Below are 19,733 nucleotides of genomic sequence, written 5' to 3' on the forward strand. Positions count from 1 at the left end.
TCTTTGATGGAAATTTTGATTCTTTGCAAAATTTTTTACCTAATTTATTATTCAAAAATAGTATGCCTTTTTTGTTAACGACTTTATTTTCAGATTTGGGATGCAATCCTAATCTTGTGTGATTAACCTTGTACTTTGTGATTTTTCGGATACTATATTTGTGGATTTTCATAGTTCACGTCTTCTTCCACAATTGGAGAATGTGTGGAAGCTGGTTATAAGTAGTAAGCATGACTCAAGTTTAAGGTATGAGCCCTGCAGATTTACCAGGCGGACAACACTGGAAAAATATAGGAGTCAAATATTTAAACTATTAATATTCACAGTTTCTAATGTATTTATTTAAACATTTTCTTTCTCCCTCCTGCCCCTGTTTCTCTTACCTCTCTTCCTTTACACAAATTTTTTTTTTTTATTGAATTCTTAGTGTATGTCAAACTGGAGATAGAGGAATAAGAAACACTTGCCACCTTCAAAACTCTCACTTTCTTGTGGAGGAAGAAACAGATACGTGTAGGTATATGCAAAATGACACTTGCGATAGACTTAGTAAGCATGCTAGCAGAAGTTTGAAGAGCTTCACAAGATCTTGGAGGAGGAAATTTGCTTAAGGAAGTCAGAAAACATAGATGAAAATGATGATTACATGGTTTCATTTATGTATACCAAGGAATGTTACATACTTGGCATCTATTTAAACATTTGAGAGGCAGATAAAGATGAATGAAGACTAACTTCTGACAGACTAAGTTCACTGGAGAAAACCATCAATGGGTTAAATATGTTTTCTTTGTATTGAAGTCTCTTGTTTCCAGGCAAGAAACGGAAGAAAGGGTGTGGGCAATGTGGGGATTATGTAAATTGGACACTTGAGGGCACACAGGAACAGCTTATATGAAGGAACATACATTAAGTGAGTAACACCTGGTACCATGGAAGAGGCCATGAAGAGGGATGAAATACGAGTAAAGACTACAGCTCGTGGTATGAAACCATGGTTTAAATACTGCTTTCAAAAATTTTTATGTTTTAAAGTTTTTATTGTGGACAATCTCAAATAGGTGCAAAAGTAGAGAGAATAGTATAAGGTCTAAGAGTATTAATATAACACTATTAATATAATAATAGAATAACTCTGCTCGCATTATGTGCTTATCATCTGACTTCAACCAGTCTGATTTGATGCATACTCCCCTTCCTCCACCACAGGATTATTTTGAATTCCAGACATCATAGAGTTACTTGCAGCTATAAAAGTCTTTGTATTTATCTTTATAAGTTAATTCTTTTTTTTTTCTAAAAACATAAGCTTGCAAACATCACCTTATCTGAAGTATTAATAATGATTTCTAAATATTATCAGATTATCCAGTTAGTGTTCAAATTGTCACATGCATTTTTTTTTTCCAGTTGCTTAGTGTGAATCAGGATCTGATATGGTTTGGCTGTGTCCCCACCCAAATCTCATCTTGAATTGCAGCTTCCATAATTCCCACATGTCATGAGAGGGACTCTGTAGGAGGTAATTGAATCATGGGGGTGGGTCTTTCCCATGCTGTTCTCTTGGTAGTGAACAAGTCTTATGAGACCTGATGGTTCCATAAAGGGGTGTCCCCCCGCACAAGCTCTCTTGCCTGCCACTATGTAAGATGTGCCTTTGGTCCTCCTTTGCTTTCCACCACCATTGTGAGGCCTCCCCAGCCATGTGGAACTGTGAGTCCATTAAACCTCTTTTTTTTTTTCTTTATAAATTATTGCCCAGTCTTGGGTATGTCTTTATTAGCAGTGTCAGAACAGACTAATACAGGATCCAAACAAGGTTCACTGATTGTATTTGGTGAATATGTAGCTTTAATCCATTTTCATCTACAGGTGTCCACATCCTGACATTTTTGGCTCCCTGCAATTCATTTATGAAAGATAATAGGTTGTCATGTAGCGTTCGCCACATTTTGGACTTTGATGATTAGTACGATGAGTGTAAAATCATGCTAATATACAATTAATGTGCTCTTCTAGATTGTAGATAGGTCTAGATGCCTCATCAGATTCAATTCAATATTTTTGGCATTGATACTTTCCAGGTGGTGATGTGTATTTCTGTGAGGAGGCACACAATGTCATATTTGGTAATGTTAAGATTGATCAATGAGTTCCTAGGTTATCAGCCTGATTCATCCACTGTGATCTTACCTATCAACTTTTCATCTTACGGTTTTAGTAACTAAAACTCATTATTGCCTAAGCCCATTATTTCATTGGAGGCTGATAATGGCAATATTCCAATCCAGGGTAGATAGTAAATCCTACCAAGATGTGAATCTGAATGGCTGAATTCATGGTCCAGAGTGCAGCTAGTGAACAACTCTGTGTGGCCTGAAAAACTGGGATTTTTCTTTTTTAAATGTTATGTCATATATGCTTCTTTTATTTTAACTAAAATCAACTTGTTTTCCTTATTTGTGATGTTTTCCTTGTGGCATCATGAAGTTACAGTCCTTCATATTATTTTTAAATGTTCTTGAATTATAGTGGAGAAAAATAAATGTAAAAGCAATTTTCCAAGAATTTTCTCTTTACTCTAGACATGTATAGAATTTAAAAATGAGTGGAATTATAAGTTGAAGAGAAGCACACATTTCAATACCCTTCATAGATTCAGTATCTCCTTTGCGTGGTCCATTTAGTAGCATTTGAAGCATCATTCCGTGTCTGAGTTTCTGCCAGTGAGTTGTGCTGCTGTTGTAAGATGACTCGGTAGTGTTCCTCCATTCATTCCTACCAGTTCCTGCTTAAGTATTATTTGTTCATTATATTTGCGTACTTTTTTATTTTTAATTAATGTACTTATTTTTGGAAGGAAATACCACTGAGGAGCATGACAATAGTATCTCATGTGGCAATATTAGAATACCGGAGCCGATAACATTCCAAGCATCCCTCTGTGAATGCACTGGTGAAAACAGCCATCCCACGGTGATATGTCATTGAACGCTGCCTTGTTACCCTACTTTGAGCCTTCCTAGATGGCCATATATAATAGATTTCAATAATATGTGCAAACTGGTGTTCAACATTCGTAGTCACAAAGGGAGCACATTCAGAGTGGCTCATGCTGCTTTTTAATGCTCTGCTGTCACTGTCTTGAAATTCTTTTGAGCTTTGTAAATGAAGTCCAGTGGGAAAAGGAGGAAGCACGTGAGCAGAGGAGATCACGGCAATAGGTGTCCGGTTCCTTGCTACGCAATTAGCATATAGCATTTGAGTTGCCTTATGAGTCCAGAATTCCCATGGGTCCATGACAGGTAAGATTTCAGAGAAACTTAGAGTGAGGACAATGTAAGCTGGGGCATTGACTCTCCCCAAAGGCCAGTCTGTATTCGAACCAGGACTTCCTTTGAATGCAGAAAGAAGGAAATGGTTTTCTAAGACCAACAGACCATATGATATCCTTTTTTTATTGGTGTTACTTCTTTGTATTAGCCATCACTTATGCTGACAAGGATGACATGGGGTGATGATATTGTTCCTTTCACCTTCAATCCTTCCTTACTTATCTGTAGCCTAAAGTAGAGTGTTGGTAGAGTATATACATACCAAGAGGTGAAATGAAAACAGTTGAGTTAACTTTGTGTACTTTCCTTTGTTTTGGTAAGAATAAAATGCACCTGCATGCACGAGCTACAAAATAAGAATTGTGTAATTCTGGTGATTCTGCATCCAAGTAAGCTGTTCTTATATTTGCATTTAAAACAATATAAAAATGCATAATAAAATTTGTCCTTATAATTTAATGTTTTAATTTTCTTTACTTAGAGCAACATTAAATAGCAAATAAAAAACATCTTCAGAAGCCAAGTCAGAGACCATAAAATAAAGGAAAAAATTTTATATTTTGGTACTTTTAGTGGCACTTTAGGGGCTGCATTTTGAACAAGGGGTTCCCACATTTTTATTTTTCACTAGGCCCTGCAGATTTTATCAGCAGTCCTGTCTGTAAGAAACTACCGAGTTCTGTGATACGTTTTCCCCTTGATGTCACACTTAAGTAGTTTTCTCTTTTCTCCTAGTTATTTTGACATTTTGTGTAGTTCTAGAAACATTGACTTAGTGAATGACTTCTCTCATATTTAGTCTGTGCAATGGACTGAATGTGTATGTCACCCAGCAAATTCATATTTTGGAGCTCTAACCTGCAAGGTGATGGTATTAGGAGGCAGGGTTTTTGGAAGGTGTTTAGGTCATGAGAGTGGAGTCCTCATGGATGTGATTAAAGCTATTCTGAAAGGAATCCCGGAGAGCTGTCTTTCTCTTTCTACCATAGGAGGACACAGTGAGAAGACAGTGAACTGCAACCCAGAAGAGTGCCCTCACCAGTACCCAGCTCTGCTGGCACCATAGTCTCAGACTCCCAGCTTTCAGAACTGTAGGAAATAAATGTATGTGGTTTCCAAGCAACCCAGCCTATATGCTTTGTTATAGCAGCCAGAACTGACTAAAACTCGTAAAAGGGTGCTTCTAACCATACAAATTTTGAGCTGTTTCAAGCTTTATGCAAGCTACACAAAGGCCAAGGTCCAGTCAGGATGTTTAATTGGATGGGATATTCTTACGAATTAATTACCCAACTGTCTTATTTTTATATTTAAAATATTGTATCCAAATAAGAACACAGATCCAGGTTTTTATTTACAGGCAAGGGAAAAGTGCAAGCAATTCCCTAGGCTAGTCCATGCCAAAGCAAAATAAAACAAAACAAACAAACAAACAAAAAGCTCCTCTTGCACCTAACGTGGTCAGTTCTTGCAATGCTCCCTTCTGATAGTGGAATTTATGGTTAAAATTAGATTTCCCATTGATCAAATTATGCTTTAGCATTTCTTGGAGAGTAGCAAAAAATATGTTTCTCAGTTAGGCTATAAACAAAAATCTTTCCTTAACTTAATTATTAACAATTAACTTAATTTTCAGTTAAAAATTGTGGTAAAATTTTTTAACTTAATTTTTAAAGAGAAGCAAACTCTCAGGAGAAACAAATTCTTTAACACTTGATTTAGGACTTCTAGCCGCCAGAACTGTGAGAAAATAAATTCCTGTTGCTTAAGCTACCCAGTTGTGGTATGTTTTTATAACTCTAGCAAACCAGTAATCTCACTTCTTTTGAGTATTTACCCGGAAATGAAATTACTGGATCATGAGGTAATCCTCCATTTAATTTTTAAAGAAATTGCTGCACCATTTTCTATAGCAGCTGCAGCATTTTACATTCCCCCTAGTAATGCAGAGGGATCCAATGTCTCCACATTCTTGTCAATACTTGTGATTTTCTGTTTTCTTAAGTTTTAAATTTTGGATGATAGCATCCTAATGGGTGTGAAATAATATCTCATTGTGGTTTGATTTGTATTTCCCTAATGGCTAGTGATGTTAACATCTTTTTGTGTGCTTACTGGTCATTTGTATACCTTCTTTGGAGAAATGTCTATTTCCTTTGCTTATTTTTAAATCATGTTTTGCTCTTGTTGAGTTGTAGGAGTTCTTTATGTATTCTGGATATCAACCTCTTCTCAGATGCATAATCTGCAAATGATTTCTTCCATTATGTGAGTTGCCTTTTCACTCTGTTGGTAGTGTCCTTTGATGCACAAATTTTGAAATTTAACTTACCTATTTTTTTCTTTTTTATTGCCTGTGCTTTGGGTGTCATTTCAAAAAAAATCTTTGCTAAATCAAGTGGCCTTTTATCCATTTTGAGTTAATTTTCGTATATGATATAAGGTAAACATCCAACTTCATCTTTTGGCATGTGGTTTCTCAGTGTTTTATGGAAAGGTTATTATCTCAATTCTGAATTTTTGCTCCTTCTTATGGATCACTATGTCTTTATCTCTATAACTATTCTTTATCTTTCATTTCTTTGTTTTTGTTTCCTTTACAGGTAATATCACTAATTACTGGTTACGTTTACTAGCCTAATGCACTGATCACTGGTAAACAATTTGTTTCTCTTCTATTTACGTAACATATTTTAAGACTGCTTCTCTTTTATGCTTACAATTTTCTTCTTGTTTTTTCTTTTCATTTTTATGGCTCCTGTTGCACCTGTCGATGTATTGCTTAGGTCTGGAAATAGCAGATAGGTTCATACATTTATTCATCAAATATACATAGATAGAAGTTGCAAATCAAGAGAGCAAAGCAATCTGGACAAGAAATCTAAAGAACACTCTTAGAGCCAGACTGTGTGCCAGTGACTAGTAGTTTTCTTCTTGGAACATCTTCCTTGTAGATGATGCTAAAGTTCAGGATGTTTGCCCCAAGCTCTTCAGAATGGGCTGCCCTTGCCTCCTCTCTTCTCACTTTATAAGCTCTTCCTGATCAAGCTTATTTAGTCTGTGAGCTCAACCATAACCTAGACTTGGTGGCTCTCAAGGCTTCATTTCCAGCAAACACTCCCTCTGAGCTCCAGCTGTTTCTTACGTATCTCCATGCAGCTTTCCCATGCTGAACTCAGTCGCTTCCCTTTTGTATTCTCCTCTCAAATAATGACTCCATAATCCATTACCAATCCAAGCCAGAGACCTTAGAGACTTCACGGACTCCCTGTCTTCCGTTTCTCAACCATCTGCAAGTCTACTGATGCCAGATCCCACATACTTCTTTTGCCTGTCCTTGTCCTCTATCTCCCATGTCCCTTGATATAGTTGCACTACAAGATCCTCTTCTTCATTACTCACTGGCTGCCTCACTTCTCTCTGTGATCACATATTGCCCTCAGCATGATTTTTATAATGTCCACATCTTCTGAATAAGGTCATGAGACTCCCATCCTCATCACACTTCAGTTCATTTTTTGGTTCATCTGTTTACTAATTTTTAAAAATTATTTTAGAAGATGTAATCTAAAGTGTATTACATTGCATGTTTAGTATTTGTGATCCAGGTTCTCCGTAGCTGCCAAACCTTGTCTGTGGCCTAAGACAATCTTTCTCCTCTATTTCACCCTTCCTTTATCACCCTTTCTCACATTCACGCTTTATATTTAAACCAAATACAACCACTTGTATTTAAACAGGTACCTATGCTCCACCCTTTTGAATGTGTGGTTCCTTCGGCAGGCAGAATTCCTTCCTGTCACCCAACCACTAGAAAATCCCTACACGTTACGCAAGCTGCAACTCCTATGCTTCCTTCTTCGCATTATTTTCTTTGAACCTCAGACAGGCCTCAATGCTCCCATCCCCTCTCCTCTCACTGCACTTGGTAGGCACATCTGTTTAAACAATGGCCTAATCAATTTGTAATGGTTTCTTTATTGATTGGTTCTCTCTGAGGGCAGGGATCACAGCTTGTTCTCTTTGTATCCCAGTGCCTAGCACACTTCTTGGCAAGTGATAGACCTTTTATGAGACTATGCCAGTGCCTGCCTTCCTACTAGCTTCATATTTCAGTCTTCCATTTTTATTTACTAATTTTTTTTCTTGACCTCTTTGGTCTTGTTACAGGCCTCATTTCTTCTGTAGTAATTAAACATGATGGCACCAGCCACAGAAACAGCATCCAGTCTATACGTGGTAATGTTGTACACAAAGCAATGGAGTGTCAGAGGTGCACATACTTTCTCATGTGGAAGAGCACAGGGCACCCCAGGATTGGAACTCACTGAAAGAAACCCCCAAGTTGTTGTGTGATAACAGCAGATGTGACATTTCCTTGATCTGCAGTTTTCCATAAAAGCTGTGAATTTCTTAAGAGCTCTTACTATCTGCATTTCTGATGCCCTAGACCAAAGCCTAGAAAAATAATTGTTTTCACAATTATGAATGTCAGTCACAGCTGGGCACGGTGGCTCACAGCTGTAATCCCAGCACCTTGGGAAGCAGAGGCAGGTGGATCACCTGAGGTCAAGAGATTGAGACCAGCCTGGCCAACATGGTGAAACTCCATCTCTACTAAAAATACAAAAATTAGCTGGATGTGGTGGCGAGCACCTGTAATTCCAGCTACTCAGTAGACTGAGGCAGGTGAATCGCTTGAACCTGGGAGGCAGAGGTCGCAATGAGCCGAAATTGCACCACTGCACTCCAACCTGGGTGAAAAGAGCGAAACTCTGTCTCAAAACAAACAAACAAACAAACAAACAAAAAACATGTGGATCACTTTTTTCACTGTTAGGAAAATCAATTGTAGATCTTAGCCTTGAATCTTTTAATCTGGAGGTAAGTGTATTGGGGTAGGAGTAAGTCTCAGTCTAATTAATTTCACTAAGTAACTAATTAACTAGGCAAATATTAAGTTCCAGGCACTGGAAGGTGCTAGGAGTAAAATGGAAAGCAAAGCAGACACAAGGCTGCTTCACTAGTGAGGAAAGCTAACTTCAATTAGTGGTCACCTAATCAAGTGTAATGAACTGAAGCAGGTGCTACAAGGGAAGAAATGTTATCTCTGAGATGGAATAACAAAGGAACATGCTCTAGGCTACAGGCAAGGCGCAGTTAATTTTCTGTTGTTGTTCAACAAGTTCCTTCCAGCTTAGGCGTGACCCATGACAGTCAGGTGATTGCAAGGCAATTCTGAGAGACTTCACAGATGAAGGGCATGGTCCCCCACAAGACCTCCCTTCATTGAGATGATGGCCACAACTGCAGGGGCTCCGAGGCTACCTGCACTTTGGACCAACTGGCCATAAACCAGAGATTTTCCACTATCACCTTTGATAATTTGCCAGAAATGACTCAGAATTTAAGAAAATACTATACTTATGATTACAATTTTATTACAGCACAAAACAATACAAATTAAGACCAGCTTTAAAAAAATGAGATGCATAGAGTGAGGCCTGGAAAGGTCCCAAATGGGAAGCCACTGGTGACCTCTTTGTGGAGTCAGGCACATTCTCCTGGCACATCCATGCGTGATAATACGCATAGAATACTGTTGATCAGAGAAGCTCACTTAAGCTTCAATGTCTAGAGTTTTTACTGGGTTTTCATTACATGAGTATGACGAATAGAATCACTGGTGATGAGGTTGAACTCAGTCTCCAGCCTTCCTCCCCTCCCTGGAGGGCAGGCTGCTAGCATGTGGCTCCAAGTCCTAAACCTCTAATCACATAGTTGGTCTTGCCCCATCCTGAGTCACCTTTTAGCATAAACTCAGATGTGGTCTGAGGGACCCACTATGAGTAACAGAGACGTTCCTGTCACTTGGGAAATTCTAAGGGTTTAAAGTTTCCCTCCCAGGGATGGACGACAAAGGCCAGACAAATCCAGATAAAGCATCTCTGTGTCTGCTTTGCGTTTCATTTTACTCCCAGACCCTCCCAGTGCCTGGAACTCCATATTTGCCTAGTTAGTTAATTACCAAATGAAATTCGCTGGACTGAGACTTACCCCACTTATAGCAGTATTAAAAGGCCCTTGGTTAACATCCAAACCATCCAAATCATCTTCTAAAGTGGCTGTACCATTTTGCATTCCCACCAGCCATAAATGAGGATTTCTCTTGCTCCACATCCTTCCTAGCCTTTGGTGCTGTCAGTGTTCTAGATTTTGGCCATTCTAATTTATAGGAAGCCATTGGTTTGGACTGAGCTCTTGAACTAGGCCCAACGGACCAAACCAAAATGGAGTTATTCATGCTGAAGTTCCATGCCACCAAGCCAACACTAAGATCTTTATCTAACCTTCTGAAAAATCGAGAGAGAGAATAGCCAAATCCCAAACTGGCTAGTTTTAGCTGGCATGATAAGGACATTCCCTCTGCTTTAATCTTCATAAGGAAAGCAACTTCAAATGACTAATCTACTTTTTGTTTTTTTGTTTCTGTTTTCTTTATGCTTTTCCTGCCTATAAAGCCAACCTCCTCTACTAAGCTTATCAGAGCACTCATTCTAGTTGATGACATGAAGTGTCTGATTCTAGGTTCACAAATAAAGCTGATTAAACCTTTAGACTAAGTGTGTTGTAATTTGTCTTTTGACAGGTGTGTAGTGGCATCTCATGGTTGTTTTAATTTTTACTTCCCTGAGGACATATGATATGGAACATCTTTTCATATGTTTATTTGCCCCCCAACCTCTGGCAAACACCATTCTACTCTGTGTCTCTAAGCTTGACTATTTTAAATTCCATATATAAATATCATACAATATCTGTCTTTCAGTCTTTGTATATTTTGGGTAATAGTCTTCTCATCCGATGTGCCTTTTTAAATATTTTCTCCCAGTTTGTCGCTTGTCTTCTAACTCTCTTGAAATTGTCTTTTGCAAAGCAGAAGTTTTTCATTTTAATGAAGTCCAACTTATCAATTCTTTCTCTCACCAATTGTGCCTTTGGTGTTGTATCTGAAAAGTTATCTCTATATCTAAGGTCAGCTAAGAGGTATAGTTTTGTGTTGTTTTTTCCTTTGTTTGTTTGCTTTTTTGAGACAGAGTCTCACTCTGTTGCTCAGGCTGGAGTGCAGTGGCGTGATCTCTGATCACTGCAAGCTCCGCCTCCCAGGTTCACGCCATTCTCCTGCCTCAGCCTCCTGAGTAACTGGGACTATAGGCACCCGCCACCACGCCCGGCTAATTTTTTGTATTTTTAGTAGAGACGGGGTTTCACCATGTTAGCCAGGATGGTCTTGATCTCCTGACCTTGTGATCTGCCCACCTCGGCCTCCCAAAGTGCTAGGATTACAGGCGCGAGCCACCGCGCCCGGCCAGAGTTTTATGTTTTACATCTAGGTCTGTGATTCACTTTGAATTAATTTTTGGAAAGGATGTAAAGTTTTTTGTCTAGATTTTTTTTTTTTTTTGCATGTAGATGTCCAGTTGTTCCAATATCACTTGTTGAAGAGGCTGTCTTTGTTTTATTGTATTGCCTTTACTCCTTTCTCAAAGAGCAGTTGACTATATTTATGTATATCTATTTCTGAGCTTTCTATTTTTTCCATTGACCTTTTTTTCTATTAGTTCACCAATACCACACTATCTTGACTACTGTAGCTTTATAGTATGTTTTGAAGTCATACTATAGGTATGTAAGTACCTAGGTAAGTACCAAGGTTATGTCAGTCCTCTGACTTTGTTCTTTTTCTTCAATATTGAATTGGCTATTCTGAGTCTTTTTTCTTTTTCACATAAACTTTAGAACAACTTTGTTGATGTCCACAAAGTAATTTATTAAGATCTTGATTGAGATTGCATTGAATCTATAGATCAAGTTGGAAAAAACTAACAACTTGCCAATATTGAGTCTTCCTATCCATGAACATGGATTATCTCTTTACTTATTTAGTTCTTTTTTTTCTTTCATCAACAGTTCACAGCTTTCTTCATATAGATCTCGAACATATTTTGTTAGCTTGACACCTAAGTGTTTCAGTTTTGAGAGTGATAATGTAAATGATACTGGGTTTTTAGTTTCAAATTTTACTTGTTCATTGCTGGCATATAGAAAAGAAATGCGTAGTTTTTTTTAGAGTCTTTCAGAGAGTATGTAGAGCAACAGGAACAGGAAGCAGGGGACAGAGCCCTGGGCAGCATAAACATTCAAGGGAATAGAAGTAGGAAATCTTGTAAAAGAGAAGAGAAAGAGTAGACAGAAATGTGGGAAAGGGGAATGGTGAGCAGAAGAGCACAGATTTCTCTCTCTGTCTCTTTCACACACAGGCACAGACACAGACACAGACACACACACACACACACACACACAAATATTTCAAGAAGGAAGCTAAATGTCCACCAACAAGGCTTGGACCAAATAAATTATACTTTATACTACGTGACCATTAAGAAAGCATCTATTCATGAAGTGGTATAGGAAGAAAGCTGATAGAATTCTCGGGTAAGAAAATAATTTGAGGAAATAACATTGTCACTATTCAAACCATTGTTTTGAACATTTTTGTTATGGGTTAAGTTTGGTAAAAATTAATAAATATGAAAATAACTAATGTAAAGGTCTACACTTAGGTCTAAAAGGGAAAGATATGTCTGTATAGAATCATATGTTCAAAATATTTAGCTGACTAAAGACAAAAAATTTTATGCATGGAAGTCAACACCCTGCCTTTCCTATCTGCAATGAACAGAGCATAATGGTCTAAACTCTATTACCATTCCACTGTAGTCACATCCTCTTGCCGTTTTAATCAACCCTGTTTTTGCTGCTCCCTTGACTTCGAATGCTTTTCCCTAGAGAAATTCGTGCCTCACTTCCTCACTTCACTCTGGTGTTTGCCCAAATAACCTCTCAGTGGTGTCTTCTTTGACCACTCTTTCAGAATACCTCCCTCTACACCTTCACTTTCTGTCCTTTCATCAGCTCTTGTTTCTTTTGTCAGCTTAAGATCACAATAGCTGTAAATTTAGGGAGGAGAGCTTTATTTCTTATAAATGGTTGCTGCCTGAAGGTTGGGAAGCATAGCTGCCAGCAGAATCTGAAACTAGGTATTTCAAAGGAGGAAGGGTGAAACAGGAGTTTATACTGAAGGAGTTGGCTAAGTACACATATTAACAGTTTATGGAAGGAGCGTTGAATATTCATAAAGGAGGGACACTTGCACACACATAAGCAACAGTGAATGTTACATATGTCCCATGTTTACTTTGGTGTGGAGACTTAACATTTAACTGCATTAACATTGGGCTCTGTACATCAAAAAGTGAAAAAGAGACAAAGGCATCCTGTGCACAGCCTGTGTAAACTGGCCAGAACCACTCCAGGGTCAGTGGTCTTTTATCAGGAGGAAATGCTGTCAGTTGTTGTGTCAAAACCACAAAAAGTCTACAACATCAGGTAGGTGTTTGAAATCGGCAGTGGAGCAAGTCTTTCTTAAAAGGACTGGTTTCTATATCTCCCTGAGGAAATAAAGTTCACTGGATGTTAGCAAAGGAGGGAGTATACCGAGGTGTCTCCAGCCTCCTGTCCTGTCATGGCCAGGAACTCAAGTTTTTAAACTTTCTCTGGGGCCTCCTTGGCTAAGAGGGGATCCGTTCAGTTGAGTGGGGGAGGTCTTGGGATTTTATTTTTATTTCTTACTTTCATGGCACTATCCCTGCCTGACATTGCCATATGTTCATTTGTGTATCTGTTGTCCGTCTCTGTTTCTAGAATGTAACATCACGAGGGGCCATTTGGTCTGTCTCTCCCTCGAATCCACTGACCTGCCTCCAAAGGGCTTCACTCCAGACTTTTTATTGACTTTGCGTGGAAAGGCGTAAACACCAATAGAGTGCTACAGCAGACCGAGGCGTTCCCTAGCATCGTCAGTCTTGATCTCTTCTGTACAACCACACCCTCTCTCTTTTATCACATTCACCACATTATTACCAAGTTGTAATGAGGGAGAACAAATGTTATTATCTGAACAGCTGGCACCAGAATGTCTTTGTTTGTTACACTGCTTGGGGTAGAGGGTGAGACTTCAAGAGCAGGGCCAAGCAGCAAAAGGATTTTGCTAAGAACAAGACTTGAAGGAAGATTTGTTCCATTTTGGGTGTGGTGGTGGTGGGTGATTGGAGTGGGAAGAATGAGGAGGAGAAAGAAGGGGCCAGAGGGAAATGGTGAGGGAGAGTCAGTAAGATACCAGAGTCAGGGTGACCAGATGACACTTCAGGAACAGTTCTCTCCTCATGATAGCTTTGTTTGCCCAAAAATATTTTGTGAGAATAGATTTTATCATATGTGTAACAGAAACAGGAGACCAAAAGGCAAAATATGACATAATGTTATGAGCAGCTAGAAATTTGTGGAAATCTTGGCTGATGTTTGAAACATCACATGCTGAGGAATTTGGGAGTTTAAGACAAGATCTCAGGAACATCCCGAGCAGGCAGGGAGGGCCCACTGACACCTGGGTTATAAAATGTAGCTTAATAATGGATTTTGCAGGTGGAGCAGAGGTACCTGATACTCTTGGCTCCTTTTTTAAAAAAACCACTTTGTCTCTTATCTCCCAGCAAATTATTATACTTTTCAGTTTGAAACACGAAACATTCAAGTTTCAGTAGTGCCTTGTGAATTGGTTAATGTCATAGAATCCGGCACCAGACACTGGGTTCGAATCCCAGCTCACCATCCCTTAGCTGTACAATCTTGGGTGTGTTACTTAACCTCTCTGTGCCTCATTTGCCCAATCTGTAATATGGGAATACTATTTCTTAAGGTTGCTGAGAATGTTCACGTGTAGACATAATTTGTACTATGTAAGTATTTTCTTCTATTCTTATAATCATTATTTGGATAGATCAGAGAGAGGTTGAGATTTCAAACATAAAGTGGCTAGCCCATGAAAACTGAATGTAGTGACCAAATTGGAAAAGAACTGTGGTCTCTTGAATTTTCTGCCTGTCCTCTAAAAAGTACAGGTTCTTCTTTCTCGAGAAAGAAGATGCTCAATTATTTCAAATTTGCCTGAAATCTAAGGCTAAAGGACTTAAAAAGAAAAGGAACATTCTTCCTGCTGGCTCTCATATCCGTCTAGGAGAAGGTTCCAGGATGAACTTGAATTCCCCCACCCAGAAGACTCCTGTGGGAGATGCACACACGCCCATGCTGGGCAACCTCTGGAAAATGTGTGCCAGGCTTGGTCACAGTGATCTCACAGGACGGAGTCCTGGTCAAGATGTTCCATGTTTGCACTTGCAACCTTGGACATAGCAAGACATTGCAGAGGCTTCATGAACTCTGAAACCTTGCTTGTGGATTGCAAGAAAAGCTGTGAGTTTTCTAGAAGTTATTTGCCCTGAGGACTAAATTCTGATTTTTTTTTTTTTTATCTTGCCCAAATTTCTTGAGAGTCGTGCCCTACAAATCATAAATTCTCACCATATGGGCCAGGCATGGTGGCTCATACCTGTAATCCCAGCACTTTGGGAGGCCGAGGCAGGCGGATCACGAGGTCAAGAGATTGAGACCATCCTGGCTAACACGATGAAACCCCGTCTCTACTAACAACACAAAAAATCAGCGGGGCATGGTGGTAGGCACCTGTAGTCCCAGCTACTCGGGAGGCTGAGGCAGAAGAATGGCGTGAATGTGGGAGGTGGAGCTTACAGTGAGCTTAGATCGCGCCACTGCACTCCAGCCTGGATGACAGAGCAAGACTCCGTCTCAAAATAAATACATAGATAGATAGATAGATAGATAGATAGATAGATAGATTCTTACCATATGGGTTTTATTTAACTCTATATATCATGACTTACTTTCCAACCTGACTCTGGCATAACATTAAGAGACAAGGAAGCAAATAAAAACATTTTACCTCAAAACATACTTCTTTACCATATTTTGAAATGGCCCTGCAAAGCTATTCTTCGTGGGGGAAAATTTGCATCTGTAAAGAATCTCTGTTAACATAGCTAGATCTTTTTCTTCCAGACCCTCCCAATCCTAAAGAGATTAATTAAGATCTGAATAGGAAACATTTGTCATCTGTTGTCTCTAAGGGCAGCCACCATAAGACTTCAAAAGAACTTTGGTCTCCACAGTCTTTATTTCAACCTGAACATTCCCTTTCTATCAATCTCAGGTCTTTAGACACACTCAACCAATTGTCAACCAGAAAATGTTTAAATTCACCTATAGCCTGTAAGCTCCCCGCTTTGTGTTGTCCCACCTTTCTGGACCAAACCAACATATTTCTTGAATGTATTTGGTTGATGTCTCATGACTCTCTAAAATGTATAAAACCAAGCTGCGCCCTGACCTCCTTGGGCACATGTTCTCAGGACCTCCTGAGGGCTGTGTCACAGGTCATGGTCACTCATATTTGGCTTAGAATAAATCTCTTCAAATATTTCACAGAGTTCGACTCTTTTTGTCAACAGGCCAGAAGAGGATATCAGCTGCACAGAGAAAGAGACCATCACTGCTGGCCCTTCCAGTTCTGGTTGGACCATGTGGAGCACACAGCCTTGTTGAAAGCCTCCTGAGGCCAGTCTCTCCTCCCCCTCACAGAGAGCAGCTGGGTGCACAGCCAGACACTAGAGCCCCCAGGAGGCTTTTGAGCAGGCAACGGGTGGGCTGTCCTCAGAGATGCTGGAAAGACACACTTTTGTTAGTCAGAAGGTTACGTGTCCTAGGGAGTAGGCTCACATGTTGACCTACAAAAGTAGAGAGGAGGCTGGCAGGATGTCTGGCCTGTGTGGCCAGGGTATGGCTGGATGGGACATGGAAAAACACAGACTGATCCTTTAACATTCAAAGAGGAGCAAACTGCCCCAGTACTGCCCATTTAGACCAGACATAAGAAGATGCGCCATTCTGCTGCCAGGACTGAGTGGAGGTTTCATCAGGAATGGGAAATGGAAGGGAAAGGTAGAGGGTGCTTGATCAACCAAAGAATTCACACCAAGATCCAGCCAAGGGTAGCTGGATGGGGCTTTTCCTGTGCTGCTGGAGCTGTGGTGATTATGCTGTGGACACACTGGTGCATGTGTATGCTTCCTTCATAAGTAATAGAACTGTGGAAACAATTTTAGAGGGAATGGCTCAGTATGAAGGCAGCAGCTGGTGTTCTCAGGGTTCTGGTTACCCTCATACCTTTTAGGCTTAATTGTTATACTGAATTCAGGGCTCCTTTCTTTCTGTGAACTGTAAGGACAATCTCATTCTTAGGAAAGAGGGCCTGGAAACTGCAGCTCATTCTGGCTTCTTCCTCCCTCTTCGTCTGGCCCAGGAAGGCTGAGGGGCGGCACTGTGAGAGGCCTCCTTGTCAGAGCCCCCGTATGTGATGATCCGAGGGAGTTTCCTCTTTCCTGCCTGATTTGGTTTGGATTTGTGTCGCTGCCCAAACCTCATGTTGAATTGTAATCTCCAGTGTTGGAGGAGGAGCCTGGTGGGAGTTGATTGAATCATGTGGGCGGATTTCTCTTTTGCGGTTCTTGTGATAGTGAGGGAGTTCTCAGGAGATCTGGTTGTTTGAAGTGTGTAGCACCTCCACCTTTGCTGTCTTCCTCCTGCTCCAGACATGTAGGATGTGCCTGCTTCCCCTTCACCTTCTGTCATGATTGTAAGTTTCCCAAGGGCTCCCCAGCCATGCTTCCTGTACAGCCTGCAGAACTGTGAGTCGATTAAACCTCTTTTCTTAGGTTACCTTGTCTTAGGTAGTTCTTTATGGCAATGTGAGAGCACACTTATACATTGTCTTTCAAGTCCCCAGAAAAGACCTGAAGATCTTTCAATGATTGTCTGTATGACATTTGGAAGCAGGGACAGCTTCTTGGCACATGCATGTCTTCAGATCTGCATTGTGACCTCCATGACCTCTCATTAGGCACCCTGTGTGACCTTGTTGGGGTGCCCTTATGTGGCAGCCCAGGTCTCACAAACGCAGGCCTCCATAACAACTGTTTCAGTACTAACCCAGTGTTTAAGTTAAATATTAAGAACTGACAGAGCCAGTGTCTTTATACGAAGGCTGGAATGTAACAAAAGTCCACCAAGAGTTTTGCCTAGGCCTTTTCTGGGCCTTAAAGTATGACAAAATAATGAAGTAATTCTTAACAGGATCCATTTAGGATTAAACCAGTTTTATTGGGAGGTCTGAAGAAACTCCCCAGGCCTCCACAAACAAGTTTATTGGGGGTCCGAAGGAACTCCTCAAACCTCTGTGATTTAGCGGGAGACAAGATAAGGGTAATCACCCCAGCACCTGGACCCATTTAGATTAAGTGAATTTACTGAGGCTCCAGAGGAAGGTCTTCAGGACTCAGATCTTAGTTACAGATTAGAAGAAGTTAATCGCTTATGTTTTTAGATGAGTGCACACTTATACATAGACATATAGCTTAGAAAGTATATAAACTCTGGAAAACTTTGTACTTTTGAGTTGGTCTGGCAATAACTTCCAGGCCTTCTCCCTGTAACCGGTAGCAGAAATAAAACTCTCCTCCCTGCCAGGTTCATCTGCATTTCATTGTTGGGCCATGAGAAATAGCACCCCGCCCCTCAGTTTGGTCTGGGAACACTTGAACCTCCACCTCCAGTTGTCAGGTAAGATCAGTTCCCAAGGATCTCCTGGGGACTGCTTGTCTGTCAGGATCTTTTGCCTTTTCTGTCATGGAGGCATGCAAGTGAAACAGAAATCAGTTCTTGTTCCCAAGAAACTCACAAAGGAAATGGGATAAATATATACAATAAAAGGCATATGAACCCATCAATTCTTTGCTGATTTAAACGTTTCTAATTGTTCATTGTTTCTCCCAACTAACGAATGTCTGATTTTTTCAGAGTGTTTCTTTATTCAATTCTAAAAGAGGTAATCACTCAAAAGTAATGGACAGACTTTAACCAGTTTATAGAATGTATAAAGTGAGTTCATGTAATAATAGACATTTTTGCTTCGTAATTGCCAAAGAAAACAGGCATTTAAAGCCATTTAGTTGTGTGAATATAGTCTGTTAAATTTTCACCACTGAAAGTTTCCAGTTTATTAAAATGTTCTAAAGAATACCTAACTGCAGTAGCTTCCTACCTGAATAGTTTGTCTTTTTTGAGATAGTTTAGTTTTTTATCTTGACAAAATTTTCATACAAAATTATGCTTGTTCTCTACTTAGTAGTCACAGTCACAGAATTCTCCCCAAGGATTTTTACAACTTTCTGAAATATCTTGTATCAAATCGAATGAACTATCATTAAAAAAAAAATGTTTGAATTGATTAAATAATCAGCACAGAGGTTCCAGGCTTATCCCTTGTTTGTGCAGAGGGAGACTTCATGCTTGGCAGAAGTACATGGCTGGGGAGAGGTATGATTTGTGGGGTGCTCTAAAGCCCCCACTTAGGTTCCTTTATATTTTCGTAGATAAACTTTATTATTTTGCGGAAAGATACCAAAGCTTTAAGGCTGTTGTTAATTACGCATTCCCCAGGATTGACAGTGGGGGGACATGATCAGCCCTTACCAGCCTCTGATACCTCAGTAGGAATTAAGATCATATTTGAACTGAAAGCAACTAGGAGGTTATTTACCTCTTATTCTTCACTTCACAGATGAGGAAACTGAAAGGCAGAGGACATACATCATTTGTCCACAGGGGTGATCACACCCAGTAATTAGCAACAGAGCTGGGACATCACAGTCGCATTTCCATTTCTGGGTGCGTGCACTAGGTTTCCACTTACGGGCACTTTCTCCTGGGGTCCCACTGGCTGCGTTCAGCTCTGGGGGGGTCAGCTGGTGGCTTGGTGTCGGGCCTTCCTGGGACCCTAATGGGGCACCTTGATAGGAGAGGGCAGGGACATTCCCTGGGTGCACATGTGTGCATGCTTGTTTGGGGGGTTGGGAGATGACGCCATGTGTGAGGGGAGGCCCAGAGGCAGCATGAAGCCCCTGGAAGCTGAGGGCGGAAGTGGTGCGAATCAGCGTACAATGCGTTGCTGCAGAAAGTCTGCTCAGAGAGAGCCCCTGGGAGGAAGGGAGCACAGGCCAGCATTTGCATTGGAGTTCACCTTCTACATTTTCGTCGGACAAGTTATGAAATGCCTGCTTTGTTCACAGTTCTGAAGGCAAGTTCTTATTTACACCAGATTTCCAGGGGTCTTTAGGGACCGTGAACATGGTTTTCTCTGTCTCAACTCACAAGTGAATAGGGAGCAAAGTGCTTCGATGTGAAGAAATCACTACAGCCCTCAGGATGAGCAATTATCCCTTCTCCCCAGTGAAAATAGCCCCTTGGAGAAAGCCCTTGGAGCCCAGGGCACCAGAGATCCAGTTTGTTTATTTCCTTTATTGGTGG

Source organism: Theropithecus gelada, chromosome 8, assembly GCF_003255815.1.
Source record: "Theropithecus gelada isolate Dixy chromosome 8, Tgel_1.0, whole genome shotgun sequence".
NCBI lineage: Eukaryota > Metazoa > Chordata > Mammalia > Primates > Cercopithecidae > Theropithecus > Theropithecus gelada.